Below are 16,708 nucleotides of genomic sequence, written 5' to 3' on the forward strand. Positions count from 1 at the left end.
TGGGCTCCATATGACATTAGCTTCTGGCCTATATGATATGTGTTCTAAATAAGAATGTTTCTCTGTCCAGTCAAGGAAGCATCAATATTTTGAAGTCAGAAAACAATTGGCTATCAGAAACAAGGCATACTATGACGAAGCAGAGGATGAGGCCAATAGACAGTGGAAATGAAGTGTAGGGACATTTTCACACAAAAAGGCTGACAGAGTAGTGATGTAGGGAGGAAGATTTTTGAAAATTTAGAACAAAAGCAAAAATGATAGGAATCTGAAAAAGACAACTGTCTAGTTCTGAAAGAACTGCCTGAAAGTACACTTCTCTCTTTGGAAGCAAACTGAATTTGAAGATACACCCCAAACAAATCCATATTAAGGACAGAGAATTGTGAGAAGGGACAGCAGAGGCCTTGGATTAGTCTTACTGTAGTTAGCACTTGGACAGCACACTGAACAGTGTGGGTTACCTGTTTGCAGTGTTTTGCACTGTGCTGCTAACACACCTAATGATAATAATAAATCTAGAACTGCAGAGCTGGAAGGGACCCTATGGATCATCGAGTCCAGCCCCTGTCAGACAGAGAGAGAGAGAGAGAGAGAGAGAGAGAGAGACAGACAGACAGACAGACAGACAGACAGACAGACAGAGAGACAGACAGACAGACAGACAGACAGATGTGTTTGTGTGTGTTTAGTCGTTTAGTCGTGTCCGACTCTTCGTGACCCCATGGACCAGAGCACACCAGGCCCTCTTATCTTCCGCTGCCTCCCGGAGTTGTGTCAAATTCATGTTGGTTGCTTTGCAGACACTGTCCATACATACATACATTTTATTATTACGGCATTGAGCCATACAAAATTGAATACATAACTTCATAGACAAGCATGTACTACAAAGCCATACAAGAGGTAAAAATAAAGGATAAAAAAAGGGTAAAAAGCTAAAAGGATAAAAGGTAAAACTGCTAAAAGATAAGACACTGTCCAGCCATCTCATCCTCAGTCGTCCCCTTCTCCTCTTGCCGTCACACCTTCCAAACATCAAGGTTTTTTCCAAGGACTCTTTTCTTCTCATGAGATGGCCAAAGTACTGGAGCCTCAGCTTCAGGATCTGTCCTTCCAGTGAGCACTCAGGGTTGATTTCCTTTAGAACTGATAGGTTTGTTCTCCTTGCAATCCAGGGGATTCTCAAGAGCCTCCTCCAGGACCACAATTCAAAGGCATCAATTCTTCGGCGGTCTGCTTTCTTTATGGTCCAGCTCTCACTTCCATACATCACAAAAACCATAGCTTTGACTATTCGGACTTTTGTTGGCAATGTGATGTCTCTGCTTTTCAAGATGCTGTCAAGATTTGTCATCACTTTCCTCCCAAGAAGAAGGCGTCTTTTAATTTCGGGGCTGCTGTCTCCATCTGCAGTGATCATGGAGCCCAGGAAAATAAAATCTGTCACTGCCTCCATGTCTTCCCCTTCTATTTCCCAGGAGGTGATGAGACCAGTGGCCATGATCTTAGTTTTTTTGATGTTGAGTTTCAGACCGTTTTTTGCACTCTCCTCTTTCACTCTCATTACAAGGTTCTTTAATTCCTCCTCACTTTCTGCCATCAGAGTGGTATCATCTGCATATCGGAGGTTGTTGATATTTCTTCCGGCAATCTTAATTCCGGCTTGGGTTTTTTCCAGTCCAGCCTTCCGCATGATGTATTCTGCATATAAGTTAAATAAGCTGGGGGACAATATACAGCCTTGTCGTACTCCTTTCCCAATTTTGAACCAATCAGTTGTTCCATGACCAGTTCTAACTGTTGCTTCCTGTCCCACATATAGGTTTCTCAGGAGACAGATAAGGTGGTCAGGCACTCCCATTTCTTTAAGAACTTGCCATAGTTTGCTGTGGTCCACACAGTCAAAGGCTTTTGCATAGTCAATGAAGCAGAAGTAGATATTTTTCTGGAACTCTCTGGCTTTCTCCATAATCCAGCGCAAGTTAGCAATTTGGTCTCGAGTTCCTCTGCCTCTTCGGAATCCACCTTGTACTTCTGGAGTTCTTGGTCCACATACTGCTGAAGCCTACCTTGGAGGATTTTGAGCATAACCTTGCTAGCATGTGAAATGAGTGCAATTGTACGGTAGTTGGAGCATTCTTTGGCACTGCCTTTCTTTGGGATTGGGATGTAGACTGATCTTTTCCAATCCTCTGGCCACTGTTGGGTTTTCCAAACTTGCTGGCATATTGAATGTAGCACCTTAACAGCATCATCTTTCAAGATATTAAATAGTTCAGCTGGAATGCCATCATCTCCACTGGCCTTGTTGTTAGCCAGGCTTTCTAAGGCCCACTTGACTTCGCTCTCCAGGATGTCTGGCTCAAGGTCAGCAACTACATTGTCTGGGTTGTACGGGATATCCAAATCTTTCTGATATAATTCCTCTGTGTATTCTTGCCACCTCTTCTTGACGTCTTCTGCTTCTGTTAGGTCCCTCCCATTTAGATAGATAGATTTTTATTTATTTATTTATTTATTTTATTAGATTTTTACCCCGCCCCTCTAGACAATGTCTACTCAGGGCAGCTTACATAGATAAAAGCACATCAATATAACAATATAAAATCACAAAAAATACAATTATAACAATTAATTCCAAGCGATCAATCTCTTTTTCGATCAATCTCTTTATGTTTATCATTTTCAGTGATACCTGTATTTGGCCACTGTTTACAAAATGAAAAGAGAAGAGGGAAAAAAAGGCTTTGGAGGAGAAACTTTTGGAGATCAATGGGATAGCTTTGCCAATGTTTAAAGAGAATATCTCAGCACACAAGTAGTAAAATGGAAAATACATCTGTAAGGAAAAAAAAATTCAAAGAGCCTGAAATTAAAAAAAACATATTAGGCAATAAAGATCACCACAGAATGTATAAACAGGAATGTGAATTGATTTAGTTGCTAGGTTTGATAAACAAGACAAAAACAGTGGACTAGTTAGGAATGCTGAAATAAGCTTTCACACAATCCATTTAGTAATGCGACAGGGAGACCTATATGGTTTTGCAATTTTGTTGCTTTTTTCCTATTCAAATATCTCTGCTGACCAATATACATATTTTGCTTCAAAATGTTTAATAAATGCATGGTCATGTACAAGGTCTTTCCTTTTGATTATGTGCTTTATTTGTGAATGAATCTACCCATCCAGGCATGTTGGAAGCAGAATCCACTTGGATATACACATTAAGATAAGACCTTTTCTTTCTTTTTTCATACATGGGAAAGCTTCATTTAAAGAGATATCTTGTTTCCTCCTCTGCTTCAGCAAAACCACCCAGTTTATGGATAACTTCTTCATAAGAAAATATTCAAATACAACATTTTGGAGATCTGTATTATTTACTAAGCCATATTTTATTTTATACTAGTCAGTGGGTTATATTTTGAGAACAAAAACTTTCTGTAAGTTACATAGAGATAATGCAAATTTCTATTTTCTCTTCTGCTTACAAGTAGCTATATTCTTTGCTGAAGTCTCAATTATGTTGCAAATTCCTGGCAAGAGTCATGAAAATGTATGTAGAGGAGGATTCTATAGCTTCTTCGTTTTAACCTTTTTCTCTGGCCTATCCAGTTCCAGAAGAATTCCATCACAATTGAGTTACTTGATAAATTTACTGCCGAAGTATTTTAGCCCCAAGTTTGTGACACTGGAAAAAAAAAACTAATTACTCTAGAGACTCATAATAAGACAAAAAAGAATCTACTCTTTATTAAGTCAGGTCCTGTGTACTAGAGCAATATAGGAGGGGGGGGAAGGCTAAACTTAATTACAGAACCACTAGAGTTGGTTTCCATATATGCAAGTCCACCTCTTTGTCCATATATGACGGAGGAGCAAGAAAAAGAGAAAGAGGAAAAAAGAGGAAGGAAGAGAGCCCAACAGCAGCAATCTCAACACAGATGTAGAAAAGACAAAACTCCTGGCTAGCTATATGTCCATCCCCCTCAATTAGTGGAAATTTTGTTTCTTTGTCTGTGTTTTCTTTTCACGGTTTCTTTTTAAAATGATTTTCACTTTTACCTAAAGTTCCTCACATCATCAGCATTGTTCCAGAGAGTACCCCAAGCCTGCAGAGCACTTTTTAGAAATAAGCATGGGGGTGATGGGGAAGATTTAGCAGCTGCATGAAAATTACTTCCTATTCTGTTGTTACCATGTGTCTGCTAGCAGGCACATATTAGCCTTCCCATGAGTAAAATTCTTTTCTCTGGGTCTTAGGATCCAACCCAAACCAATGAAAACGCTGTTGAGAGCACTAATATCCTACAATGAGGACACTAAACATGGTTCTATGTGGCTGTATTCAATGAAGTGGAGCTTAACATTTGTACTGGGCTTATGAGATGAGTCTGGCTAATAGCACGGAACTTTTGAATTGTCCCTCTGTGTGAATAGCACAGAAATGAAAGAGCACGAAGGGCCTGGCGTATGTTTTTGATGCTGAAGCACTGCTTCATGTTAAAATGGCATACTGTGCTGTACAGTTCAGGGCTTGCCTGTGATGTAAAATAAGCAGGCATTCAGCAATATTTACAATGTTTTCAAAACACACATATTGGGCAGGTGGGGGAGAACACAAGGAGCAGCCAACATACCTTCAGAGGAAACCTACCTTGTGGTGAGGAAAACTAGAGGCAGCAGAATAGATTGTTTTAATTTGCTGAGACAACATGTTTGTTTACATCATGATAGTGAGCCCATGAGAGTGGTGGGAATGAGAATCCATTCTTTTCCCTGTGCACTGTAAAAGGTTTACTTTCATATATTCAGCTTAATCAGTGACATACCATTGCTCAATGCCATAATATCATCTGTGTTAAAATTATTAAATCATTCTCAGACTTGAATTGGGATCAGCGCTGTAGTGCTGTGACCCTCTAGCATAATACTGACAATAATCTTTGCCTTCTTTCTTTGATTCACATGGGGGGGGTATGTGATAATGAGCTAGAATTATATTCTTGCATTTTCCTTTGTTTAAAACACTTGGAAGTTGTAGGCTACATTGCTTGAATGCCCAATCAGCAGGTCCATTGAATTTGTTTAAGTAATTAAATTGGGCAATAAGACAGTATCTTGCTATATAATATTATAGGAAAAATGCCTCATTTGTCAGGACCTGGGAGGGAAGTGTTGCAGAGTCTGACTTTTTGGTTAGATTCCTCTAGCTGCACAGCAGAGGTGCAGGGACTCACAGAGCAAAATAGCTTCTACTTCCCCGGAGTAGACCATCCCTTTTGGACTCATTAACTGGCACTTACAGTCTCAATAATTTCGTCTAAGACATTATTAAATAAATACTTAAAGAGCTTCATTTACTCACTGTTTAACAGGCCAAACAGTACATTGAACAAACATTACTGCTTTGATTAACAGGCCACTACAGACTCACTGACTGCTTCCAGCAAACACCCGGTCTACATACTAACTGCTGGCAGACCAGAAGAGAGGGGAAAAGACAACTCATCACAGTCCAGTTACCCCAGCCCAGAAAGGTCCCTCCCAGGCAAGCCTACCAAGGGCAACACGTGAGGGTGCAATAACTCCAGCAAAAGATACAATCTCACAGTCCTGCCACAAGGAGCACTGAGCTGAATATTTGTTCCGCTGGCACGAGCAGTGTTGCCATGGTGGAATGCTACCAATAGGGGGAGGCAGGGAACATCTATTTAAGGTTGCTCCCACATGTGTTCAGCCTCTTTTCGAGGATTTATTTGGAAGAGAAGCACTGAAGCTGGCTGCACTCTTGGGCCTAGCCACAAGGCGCAGCTTTCATTTTTGGCGTGTGATGGTCCTGTGGGATTAGGGGGGGGGTTATTAACAACACACCTCCTAAGGGCATGTGGGAAGTTATGCCTAATTACGCAGGACAGCCTGTTTATAGTGGGAGTGCATATTCATAGGAAGAAATTCTACTAGGTGAACATAATCATGGGTCCTAATAAGGGTCAGGGTAAGAGCAAAGGGAAACAGGACATCTAGGGCATCTCCACTAGCATTGTCATTATCTGATGAAGACAGCTGGCCAGTTTGGAAGGCGCCTTGGGCTTAAATTAGTGCAGCGGAAGAGCAACAGGTGAGAGAGACAACTGTTGCCATGAATGACAGCTGGATTAGGCTAGATTCTGGATTCTGCTAGAGAGTCTTAGGTTCCTAAGTGAGCTAAACTCAAAGCTCTTTTGATGATTTGTTATCTTGTTTTGCTGCACTAGACAGCAATTCCTCTGGTACATCAGGCATGATGGGAACTGTGACAACTCCTCTGCAGTTGGCAGCAAGGTCCACTGACACCTCAGAACCAGATGTGCACCCGGAGCAGACAGTGGAAGTACAAACAATGAGGAGGGAAGTTCGGAGATGCGATGCAGCCATGGATGCTGGACCAGATGGAGACGTAGCCTCTACAAGCTGCGAGGGTGTTGAGGTCCAGGTCCAAGTGAGCTCACCATTGCACTGGACGTTAATAGAGCTTTAGTTGTATGGCCCTGGGGTGTAGGGACACAGCTGCAGAAAATGCAAGGGGTAAGTCACTCAGGGTTGATTTTCTTCAGAATAGATAGGTTTGTTCTCCTTCCAGTCCAGGGGACTCTCAAGAGTCTCCTCCAACACCACAATTCAAGAGCATTAATTCTGCGTTGGTCAGCCTTCTTTATGGTCCAGCTGTCACTGGACCATAAAGAGAGTTGACAGTAGTAGAGGAATTTTCTTGTGCTTCTGAATATCATGAAAGGCTAAGAAATGTATTTTTAAAAAATATTTTGTACTTTTAAGAACATTAGTAAGAAATGTGCATCCTGCTTTTTGATTGTGCCTGTTAAGGCTATAAATCCCTGCATTTTCTAGAATTTAATTAACATTCCTTGCCCCCATTTTATTACCTTCTGTGTTCCTGCATTTTAGATTGAATTCTGACTTAACAATTTGGCTACAACTTAAGTTTGTTTTTGAATTATTACTTATTTGCAACTTTTCATAGTTGTGAATTTTTTGGATGGCAATCATACCTGCAGTTTTTGAGAAGTTGCAAGAATGAATTTCTGTTTATTTCTTAGTACCTAAAGTTTTTAACAGCTGCAGTTTTAATTTCTGTAAAACTGAAATGTTCCTGTAACTTCTCAGAATATTACATGTTTTCAATAATACTTGAATTTTTGCATAGAAGCAATGTATTAGAATAAAGCTTACAGAAATAGGCAAGCAATTTCAATGAAGAAACTTTTATCTCAGAACTAACACTGATATAATTTGAAAAGGTTATCTGATCTCACACTGGAAATAAACTTTTAAGGGATAAATGTCAGCTGTAAGGGAGTTCTGTAGTGCCCTGAGATCATTGTATGAGTCTCATACTTTTGACCTCAGGGGTGGAGCAAGAACAGTTCCCTCCCATGTTTAAGTACCGTATTTTTCCGCGCATATGATCCCCCAATGTATAAGATGACCCCCTAATTTTTACCCTTGCTGAAGGTGGTGGAGGAGCAGTCAGTGGGCAGCAGTGAGAGGCAGCCGAGCGTGTCTGCTTCTTTGCCTCTGTCTCCACCTCCTCCTGCTGAGCCCACAAGTGGCGCTGAAGAAGACTGCAGCAGCAGGAGAAGGCAAAGAAGCAGCTGCACTCGGCCGCCTCTCGCTGCTGCCCATTGACTGCTGCCGCCACTGGATCGCCTCCTCCAGTGATTGTCTCCTTTGGGCAGGGGACAAGGCAGCAATGTGAGCTGGAGGTAAGCCCTGGCAGGACGAGGAGGCGATTGGATGGCGGTGGCAGCAGTCAATGGGCAGCAGCAAGAGGCGGCAGAGCATGGCTGCTCCTTTGCCTCTGCCTCCTCATCCTGCTGCTGCTGCTTAGCCTGCGAGTGGCACTGGAGGAGATTGCAGCAGCAGCAGGATGAGGAGACTGAGGCAAAGGAGCAGCCATGCTCTGCCGCCTCTCGCTGCTGCCCATTGACTGCCGCCGCCACCGTGGATCACCTCCTCCAGCGGTCGTCTCCTTTGGGCAGGGGACAAGGTGGTGACATGAACTGGAGGTAAGCCCTGGCCAGAGGATGAGGCAATCAGACAGTGGCGGCAGCAGTCCATGGGCAGCTGCAAGCTGCTGTGAGCACGGCTGCTCCTTTGCCTTAGTTTCTGCCTCCTGCTGCTTCCTTCCGTGTATAAAACAACCCTCAATTTTTCCTTTAATTATTTTAGGAAAAAAGTGTCATCTTATACACGGAAAAATATGCTATCCAGCAAACTCACCACCTAAATGAACCTAAACTCTGAGCAAAACAGTGTTGAACAGGATTCAGGACACTTGGATTCGATCCAAACTCAGCCATTAAGCTCATTAGCTGGTCTTGGATGAGTTAGACACTCTCAGCATGAGCTATCTCTCAGAGCTGTTGTGTGCATAAAATGGGGAAGAAGAGAGAGATGTGTGATGGCTTGAGCTTACTGGAGAACCTTTCAACACCAGCTAAAGCAGATGAGTTCAAGCAGAATGGACATGTAACAAACAAATACTGTAAATATTTGCAGAACTACTCAGCACTGATCCTAAACATGAAGACAGAAGGAAGTAGAGTGTAGCTCTACTTTTATTAGAATGAATATTCTGCATCCAGAAGGTTCCATTTTCAATTTTCCACATATCCAGGCAGGGCTGGTGAAGACTCTAGTCCTAAATTGTGAAGATTCATTACTAAGGACAGTGAGCTACACAGAACAATGACTCAACTCCATGAAAGGTTAGGCAGCTGTTGATTTTATTGCAAAATAAAGTTTGACTTAAATTAGCATCACAACCTGCACTTTTCTTGCAGCAAACCCCTATAAACTCAGTGAAACATCCTTCTGAGTAACTATGCATAAGATGGCTCTGTTAAGTTATTAGAAAAAGAAGGTTAACAGACCTTTCTAAGCTCTGTTAATCAGTGCATATCACGGAGCACTGAATCAGAGGGTGAGTGGGAAGAGAATATGCTGATGCTTTGGCAATGAATCAAATTTCAAATGACATTAAAAGCAAAGAGTGTGATAGTGAAATTATCAGATGTTGCCTTATTGAGAAGTCCTTTACATCTGTCCTGAACTGTGTGTTTTTTTAAAAATCCTTTGACTTCTCTTTGACTTTCTTTTTAATTAGTATCTGCTCTTTCAATTTATTCTTGGGCTGTGAAATTCTCCATTGATTTCAACTTTGCAAAGTAGTTGGGATTTCTTTTACTATTATTATGAATAAAAAGGTGAGGATAATTGTAAAGTTAATGTTGTCAGATTCACCCAGAGCTATAATTACCTCAGAGGGGAGAATCACTTAGGAAAAGATGCTAATCGAATGCCAGCATTAAAAAGGAGGGAAATGGTATTACCAGCTGTAGAGTGTAAACCTGTAAAAGGAAGGAAGAAACTGGCAGGCATGGAAAACACATAGGAAGCCTTGATTTGTTCCCCAACACCAAAGTGGAACTTTCAAGTTTTATACTCCTTTTAGGTTCTACCAAAACATGTCTATACACATAATTATTTTACTTTATTTTATTTTATTTCTTGGAATTATTATACTGTCTGATTAGTATGAGGCACTACTCAGGGCAGTTAACAATCAAATTTTACAAGTAATATAATACAACAAAATAAAACAGAAATACTATAAAAAAAGTATACCAGCATAAGGTCATAATCTTGGTCTTCACAAAAGAATATTAGTGTTTCTTAACAATTTTTTGGGCAATTAAGGAATATCCCTCTAGGGATTACTCTTTGGAAATATATTTCTTAATATAAACATTTATCTGGAATGGTGGGAAAAAGAGGCTGGAGGGATATATACTCACTTAAGGAAGGGCAAGATAAGGGATGTGTGGGAAAGTAAGAGAAGAAACATCTTTTGGAAAACAGAAGAAAGAAGCTTAGGGTTTGTTTTGATATTTTTAAGGCCCTCTGTAACCGAGGGAGGTTTTTCAGAGTAAAAGCAAACAAATTAGAAACAACAGTAAAACAATAATTCAGGCTCTAAGACAGCATTGAAATAAACTGCAAATTAAGATCAAAGGCAATCATCAAAGAGCAGTGAATAAAGGAGTGGATATGATGTTTGAAAGGGGGGGGGAGCCACAGCAATCTTCAAAAGCCCTGAGAAAAGGAAAAAGGTCTTTACCTGGTTCAGAAAGGATATTAAAAAGCTCTTTGCCTGGTATTGAAAGGCCATTAAAATGTCATTTCTTCTGACCTTAGAAAGGTTTTTGTTTGGCACTGAAAAAGCATTAAATGAGCCTTCCTCAGGAGTACATTTTATAATCGAGACACCACGACAGGAAACAACTCGTCAGTCATAACCCCTTTTTGCTCCTCACAAGGCAGGGGCATCCAAAGAATGGCCTCTGGTTATCATTTCATTACGGGGATACATGTGTGTAATTGTGAGCCCCTATTGAATTGGCAGAGCTCAACCTCCTCCACTCTAGGATCCATAAATGAGGCTGGAGCTTTTATAAACCCCAACAAAATGGGATTTATTAAACTGGGAGAAGATTTGTTAACATCAACCACTAGAGCGGGGAGGAAAACTTTGGGGACTGGAACTCAGGTTCACCTTCACTGTTTACCAGTCCACCTCCATGCCACATTCAAGGTTCTGGCTTCAACATATTGAGCCCTAAACTGCTTGGGACCTTGTTATTTGTCTCAACATTTTCTGCTTAGTTTGGCTACTTGTCTGATCCAGTCCTCAAAGTATGAGTACTGACACCTTGAGAAACATGGAAAATGTCAACCAGAAGCTAGGCTCTCCTGCAGGAGTTATAGTAGGTGACCTCGCTTTGTGTCTTTGAAAAGCTCTTAAAACAGACCTGTTTAGGGAAGCTTGTGGGCGGGTTATCCGCAATTAATTGGGACAATGAAAGAAAGAGGAAAAGAATATTGCATTGTATGCTCTGAAATTTTTATTTTTTCTGTCTGTCTTGGTTTGTGTGTGTTCATTAGTGGGATAATCTAGTGTTTCATAGTAATTTCACAATTTACATATTTCCATTGTTGTATACCACCCAAGGTATGATTTGCTAGATGGGCAGTATGTAAATTGAATCCTAACTAACTATATGAAAATAAGATTACAGTGGTGCCTCGATTTATGAACTTAATCCATATTGGAATGGTGTTCGTAAGTCGAAATGTTCGTAAGTCGAATCAGCATTTCCCATAGGAATGCAATGGACGATTAATCCTTTCCGGCTGTTTTTTGCTCTTATGTCGAGGTGCCGTTCTTAAGTCGAAACAGTCATTCCCATAGGAACTAATGCAAAGCCAGTTAATCTGTCCTCTACCACTAGGGGGAGCATTTTTTAACCTAAGATGAACTTAGGTCAAAAAGGACAGGAAAGGAGGGAGGGAGGGAAGAATGGGGAAAAGAGGAAAGAAGGTCATCACTGGGGCACACAAACCCCTCAAAGATTTGTGCTTTTAAGCACAAAAAGAGAGAAGACAGAGAGAAGACAGTGTGGGGGGGAGAGACTTAAGTCTAAACTCCATTTTAGAACCCAGCAGCTAGCACAGACTTTTGCAAAATGCTTTCTGATTTGAAATCGAAAAGACTAAAATGCCACAGTACACAAACCCTAGGAGCCACAGAATCCAGCAACCATTATTGCAGTAAATAGACTCAGCACAAAAAGAGATAGGGTCTGCAAGACCCATCAGAGCACAGAAACATAACTGCCCCCCACCTAGCCCAAACCCAACCTGTAAAACCCCTGTACAGTAAATACAGTGTACTCAGAACAGGCAGTCTCTCTGTCTTAAAAAAGAAAGTCAAAAGTCCAAAAAAGCCCCCCCCCCAATATAGTCCATACAGTACAGTACCAGGCAGTACCAGGCAGTAGGCAGTATGAAGTCTCTCTCAGTATCCACCCTCTCTAACCGCTGGGGCAAGTGAGGTAGCAGAGAAGCATCCTCTTCACTGGCCAATGGTTAACTGAAAGTTCACATTTCGCATTTTCCCCACCTTCCCTGCATTTTTTCATTTGTAAGTCGAAGCCCCATTCACAAGTCGAAGCAAAATTTCGCAAACAGAGCTGTTTGTAAGTCGAAATGTTCGTAAGTAGGGACATTCGTAAGTTGAGGCTTTATTGATTTATTTTGTATAAGATAAATAAATACAGCTGTATTTATTTATTTTGTATGGTACTGCAGAAAGTGTAAGACTTCACAAAGACAATATACAATATGTATAAAATGTAAAACATTAAAAGAAAATATTCTACAAGATTTTAAAAACATGCAATTCAAATAGTAAATAACTAATAAAATAAATTATTTATGAGCAGTTGCTAGGGTGACTAAGCCTAAGGCGGGATATTTAAATCATTTAACCACTGAGCAGCAGTGCCCTCAAGATGATGTCATTCTTGCAGGGAGTCAGGGAACCTTCTAAAGGGGCATCACAATATAATGTAAAGTTTGTCGGACATACCCACAGTCACAATTAGAATAATCAGCCAGCCCTCATTTATAAAGTGTTGTAAGAGGACAAATATTTTATTCAGTTTATTGTTTGCTTTATTCTTTTAGTGCCCATCAGGTGATTTGTTGCACATGAGCTGCTGTGATTTTATACAATGTTCTAAATGAATATCTTTTGCTAATAAACTAAAGCGTATTATCTGTGTACATTATTCAGTTTTACAAATAACAAAATTAAGCAACATTGCCATTAACTAGTGTAAGCCTGAGGTTCTAAAAGCTTAACAACAGCACATTCTAAAATGTGCTGTTGTTAAGCTTAAATAATCCAATATATGTTTTTATCCCAGATAAGGTGGCCACATGACCTCTTTTACAAAAGACAGCCCTCTATTTGAAGGTCTGTCAGAGGACTGTTCTTCCCCCTCCCCAACATGTGTCAATTTTGCATCTATAAAATAGCAAATTGAATTTGATTTAGGTAAGCATCTTACTTTATCCTACCCCTTTTTGTTTTATGTCTTTCAGGGCTACCCATGTAGCATGGGTGCCCTATACTCAGAATGCAAATAAATACATATATCTTTGGAAATGACATATGTAGCAGAATGCAAAAAAAGGTGACGTCATTCCTGCCTGTCCATCACAGCAGCTAAGGGGGAGGAGCCTAGGATACAGCAGGAGGGGCGGAGTGAGAGTGACACTTAGAAGGAGTTGAAGGACAGTTAGAGAGAGTTGGAGTTAGGTAGAGATAGAAAGAGTCAGGGAGCAGAAGATGTACAGAGAGTGTTAGGGTTTAGGAACAGGTTAAAGAGGTTTAGGAGAGAATATTGAAAGTAAAACACATGTAACAAGCAGGAATGAAGGCAAAAGCATAACAAGAGAGATATTAAATTGATAGCAAAGTGATTGACTGTATGATCTTAAAAGTATTAACACCTGAAACGACTCACATATGATTTTCCTGTTGAATAATAATAAAAGAATACTTAATCAATCATAAACCCTGCTTCCTAAAGTATATGACCTTTTGGGGTGGCAATTCCTGTGTGGGACTTGAAGTGGTATCAGAGAATACCTGGTGGCAGCGAAAAAGGTGTGTGTTCCTTTGTGAGGCCCAAAGAAATAGGGGCCACAAAGGGTTGATCACCACAACATATTTTAAAACAGGTGCCCAGGCATGGTGAGGATGCGAGTGCACACCTAAGTCTCAACTCTCTGCCAGCTGGTATCCTGCTTGGCCTTTGTGCATAAAGTGTAAAAGTCTGATAAGTACTTTGCAAATGTGTTCACAGAACTATTGGGGTTGTTAAAAATCAAAAGAATAAACAACTGGTGCTGTAAGTGGACAACTGTTACTTAATTAAGCCATATTCTTCTGAAAGCACGTGAGGGTAAATTTGTAGAAGATTCATGTGCATGCATTTGAGCCCTCTCCCATGAAGTGACCAACACATTTGACACTTTTAGAGACCTTCATGTTCTAGAAAGCTTACAAAATCATGACAAGAACTCTGCAAGTGTATTTGGTTGCACGTAGTCACAGAACTCCCATGATGGAGAACCATACCTCATCTGCATTAAGGTCTCACTTTGCAAAAATCTAGTATACTTTCAGGTCGTGGGGGTATTTCAGGACAGAGCATATACACATAATCACACCCTTACCATAACCTATCTATGCACCTGGGCAGGTGAATGCCGATGTGAGATTAAATCTTATGTTGTAGAATGATTACAGTCTTAATATTGAAATTGTTTTGATGGGAATCTGAAATGCCTCTCCCTTCCCACACTCCATCAGCAGGCAAACATTTTTTCCCCATGCCCCCGGTATCTACTGAATGTTAGTGACATCACTCATGACAAGCAACATAAACCTCACCCCTCATATCCACATAATTTTGGTTTTATTTTAACTTTCCAATTCTAAATATATAATGTTCATCTTGTAAAAACGTACTGTTGATTCCGCTTTTGTTTTTTAGAAGTGTCAGACCATTGACTGCAGCAAAGCTACTCCACCCTTCTGCCACATACAGTCATTGATTTGTGTGAATATGATGTCTCAGTGGCAGTGCACCACTAAACCTGTTTATAGTGCTGGTATGTGCAAGCTGCCAATTTTTAGATCTCGGTAATAGGTGATATAGCAGGGCATAATCTTTACATACATGTTGAGGAAAGCTCCACTTACAGATTTATAGAGATGTTATTGAACACACAAGACCAGGAGAGATAATTTCTTTATATATTTTTTAAATACTGTATATAAAATTTATGTTAAAAATTCTTGATACAGTTCCCCAACTGGGATGCAATCCAAGAATAACAGACCCTGAAAAACAAAGCATGGTTCCAGAGAGGATGATAAGTACATTTTTGGCCTGGCGGTGGGATTTGGAATGGTACTGTCCAAAAAAAGGTAACTTTTTAAAACTTTCAATTTTAAAAAACTTGCAGGACCTTTTTTGCATACATGATCAGTTTCCTCCATTCTTTTTGAAATCTAATTTTTATATTTTCCTCCATCCTTCTGTCCCATAATGAATATATCTGCTTTGTTCTTTTGACACATGTGGTTTAGAATTACTGCTAGAAGCAAAGTGCCAGTATGATTCCCTGTGAATTTTTCCAGAGAAGGAAAGACCCTTCATTAATCAAGCAATCAATACGGCACACACACAGAGTGGAGTATCAACGGTGTTTGAAATTCTCTAAAGGGCAGCCCTATTTCCTATTCAAGTCTGGCTTAATGGGCTTTGAATGCCTGCAGGTGAACATGTTATTGTTAATATAATGATTTGATTTGGTTTGAGGGTGAAACGGTATTTGCTCATAAATATAGTGCAAACTTAATGCCAAGAACCTGGATATTTTGTCCCATCTGCAAGTATTTTGCCTCTTCTCTTTATAAATTACTGTATGTAGGGACTGATTTCAGTCTGGCAGCTACTTCACTAATAAATCACTGCTATTCCATACTAAGCTATACATGAAATTGCAGTTAACTCTCCACACTACCTTTGGTATTTCATTTCTTTCTATATACTGTTCCTCTTATGTTCTGTCCAAACCAGTGGGTGTGATATGGCTGCTGTAGGTAAGGGAAGTCCGTTTCACGAGAGTAGCCATTCCAAGCAAAAGAAATACTGAACAACCCTATCTCTCTCAAATCAGTCTTTAACTTATTCAAGGTGTGATCAGAGGTTGGGAAAGGAGCATGTCTGATCACCATGTAAAGGGTCACTTAAAATGTCTTTTCTGTCTATTGGGAAACTGTGCCAGCTCCCAAAAGTAGTGGCTGTAATGCTGGACCAACAAAGGTCCATCTTGGGAATGGACTGGGATCTGGCTGGATTGCTATTCCCTGTATATCATGTGATCACCGGGAAATAACTCGTGATGGACCATGCCACAAGCAATGTGGTCACACCCTCATATAAGCATGATTATACCTCTGTCAGGTAAGCGTTTAACTCCTGTTTTGATTTCCAAGTGTAGACTGGAAATTTTTAGTTATGGTACATACAGGAACTAATGAGGTTTTTGGACTGATTCCCTTAACATTCAGTCTGCCCCTAACCCTGTGGGGTTTTGTTTAGTTTGTCGTGCTTCCCATCACAGTCCAAAACAGGCCTGTTATTTTCTTTTTCCTTTTAGGGGTGACTCTACTGCCTGCAACCTACCGTTGTGGAGGAGTTATATGGTATCTTAAATTTGGGTGCCCCAGATTTAAAAGTTTTTTTTTAAATTAAAGCACCAAATGTACAAGATGGCTGAGACAGTGGTGGCACAGAGAAGGAGGTGTAAGTTCAGAGATTCTGTTTTCAGGGATTTGGTATTTCTTGTTGTTTTTTGAAGGGGACACAGGATGCTTAACCACAGAGCAAGGGAACAGAGAGACCAGGTGCAGCATATGCAGCAGCAATGAAGAGAAACAAACTTGAGTGGAAGAGAAAGCTGCCAGAAAAAGGAGATGCGAAGAAGAGAGGAGTATTGTGACAGTGAATTCAGCAGGGAAGGGTGAAGGCTGACAAGTGTCTGCAGGTAAAAGCAGGCAGAAGGAAGCTAGTGGCAAGCTAAATGTTTAAAAATATCTTTAACGTATCTTTTTTAAGATGCTTGTTAAAAGTTGTTTGTTTAAACATGTCCCTTTCTCCTATAGAGACTGAAACAGAGAAGCTTAGAGCTAACCACTCTTGCCAGGATACAAACCCT

The 16,708-nt window shown here is 40.4% G+C and overlaps 1 long non-coding RNA gene across 1 annotated transcript in view; it reads left to right on the plus strand.

The window, feature by feature from the left end:
- LOC144587026 (uncharacterized) overlaps positions 1-14,851 on the plus strand; it is a 38,384-nt gene extending 23,533 nt beyond the window's left edge. Inside the window, exon 3 of the long non-coding RNA XR_013542167.1 lies at positions 14,790-14,851. This is a non-coding gene — a long non-coding RNA (uncharacterized LOC144587026). The remainder of the gene's footprint in view (positions 1-14,789) is intronic.
- Positions 14,852-16,708: the final 1,857 nt, after the last annotated feature.

The sequence above is a fragment of the Pogona vitticeps genome, chromosome 2 (assembly GCF_051106095.1).
Source record: "Pogona vitticeps strain Pit_001003342236 chromosome 2, PviZW2.1, whole genome shotgun sequence".
NCBI classification, from domain to species: Eukaryota; Metazoa; Chordata; class Lepidosauria; order Squamata; family Agamidae; genus Pogona; species Pogona vitticeps.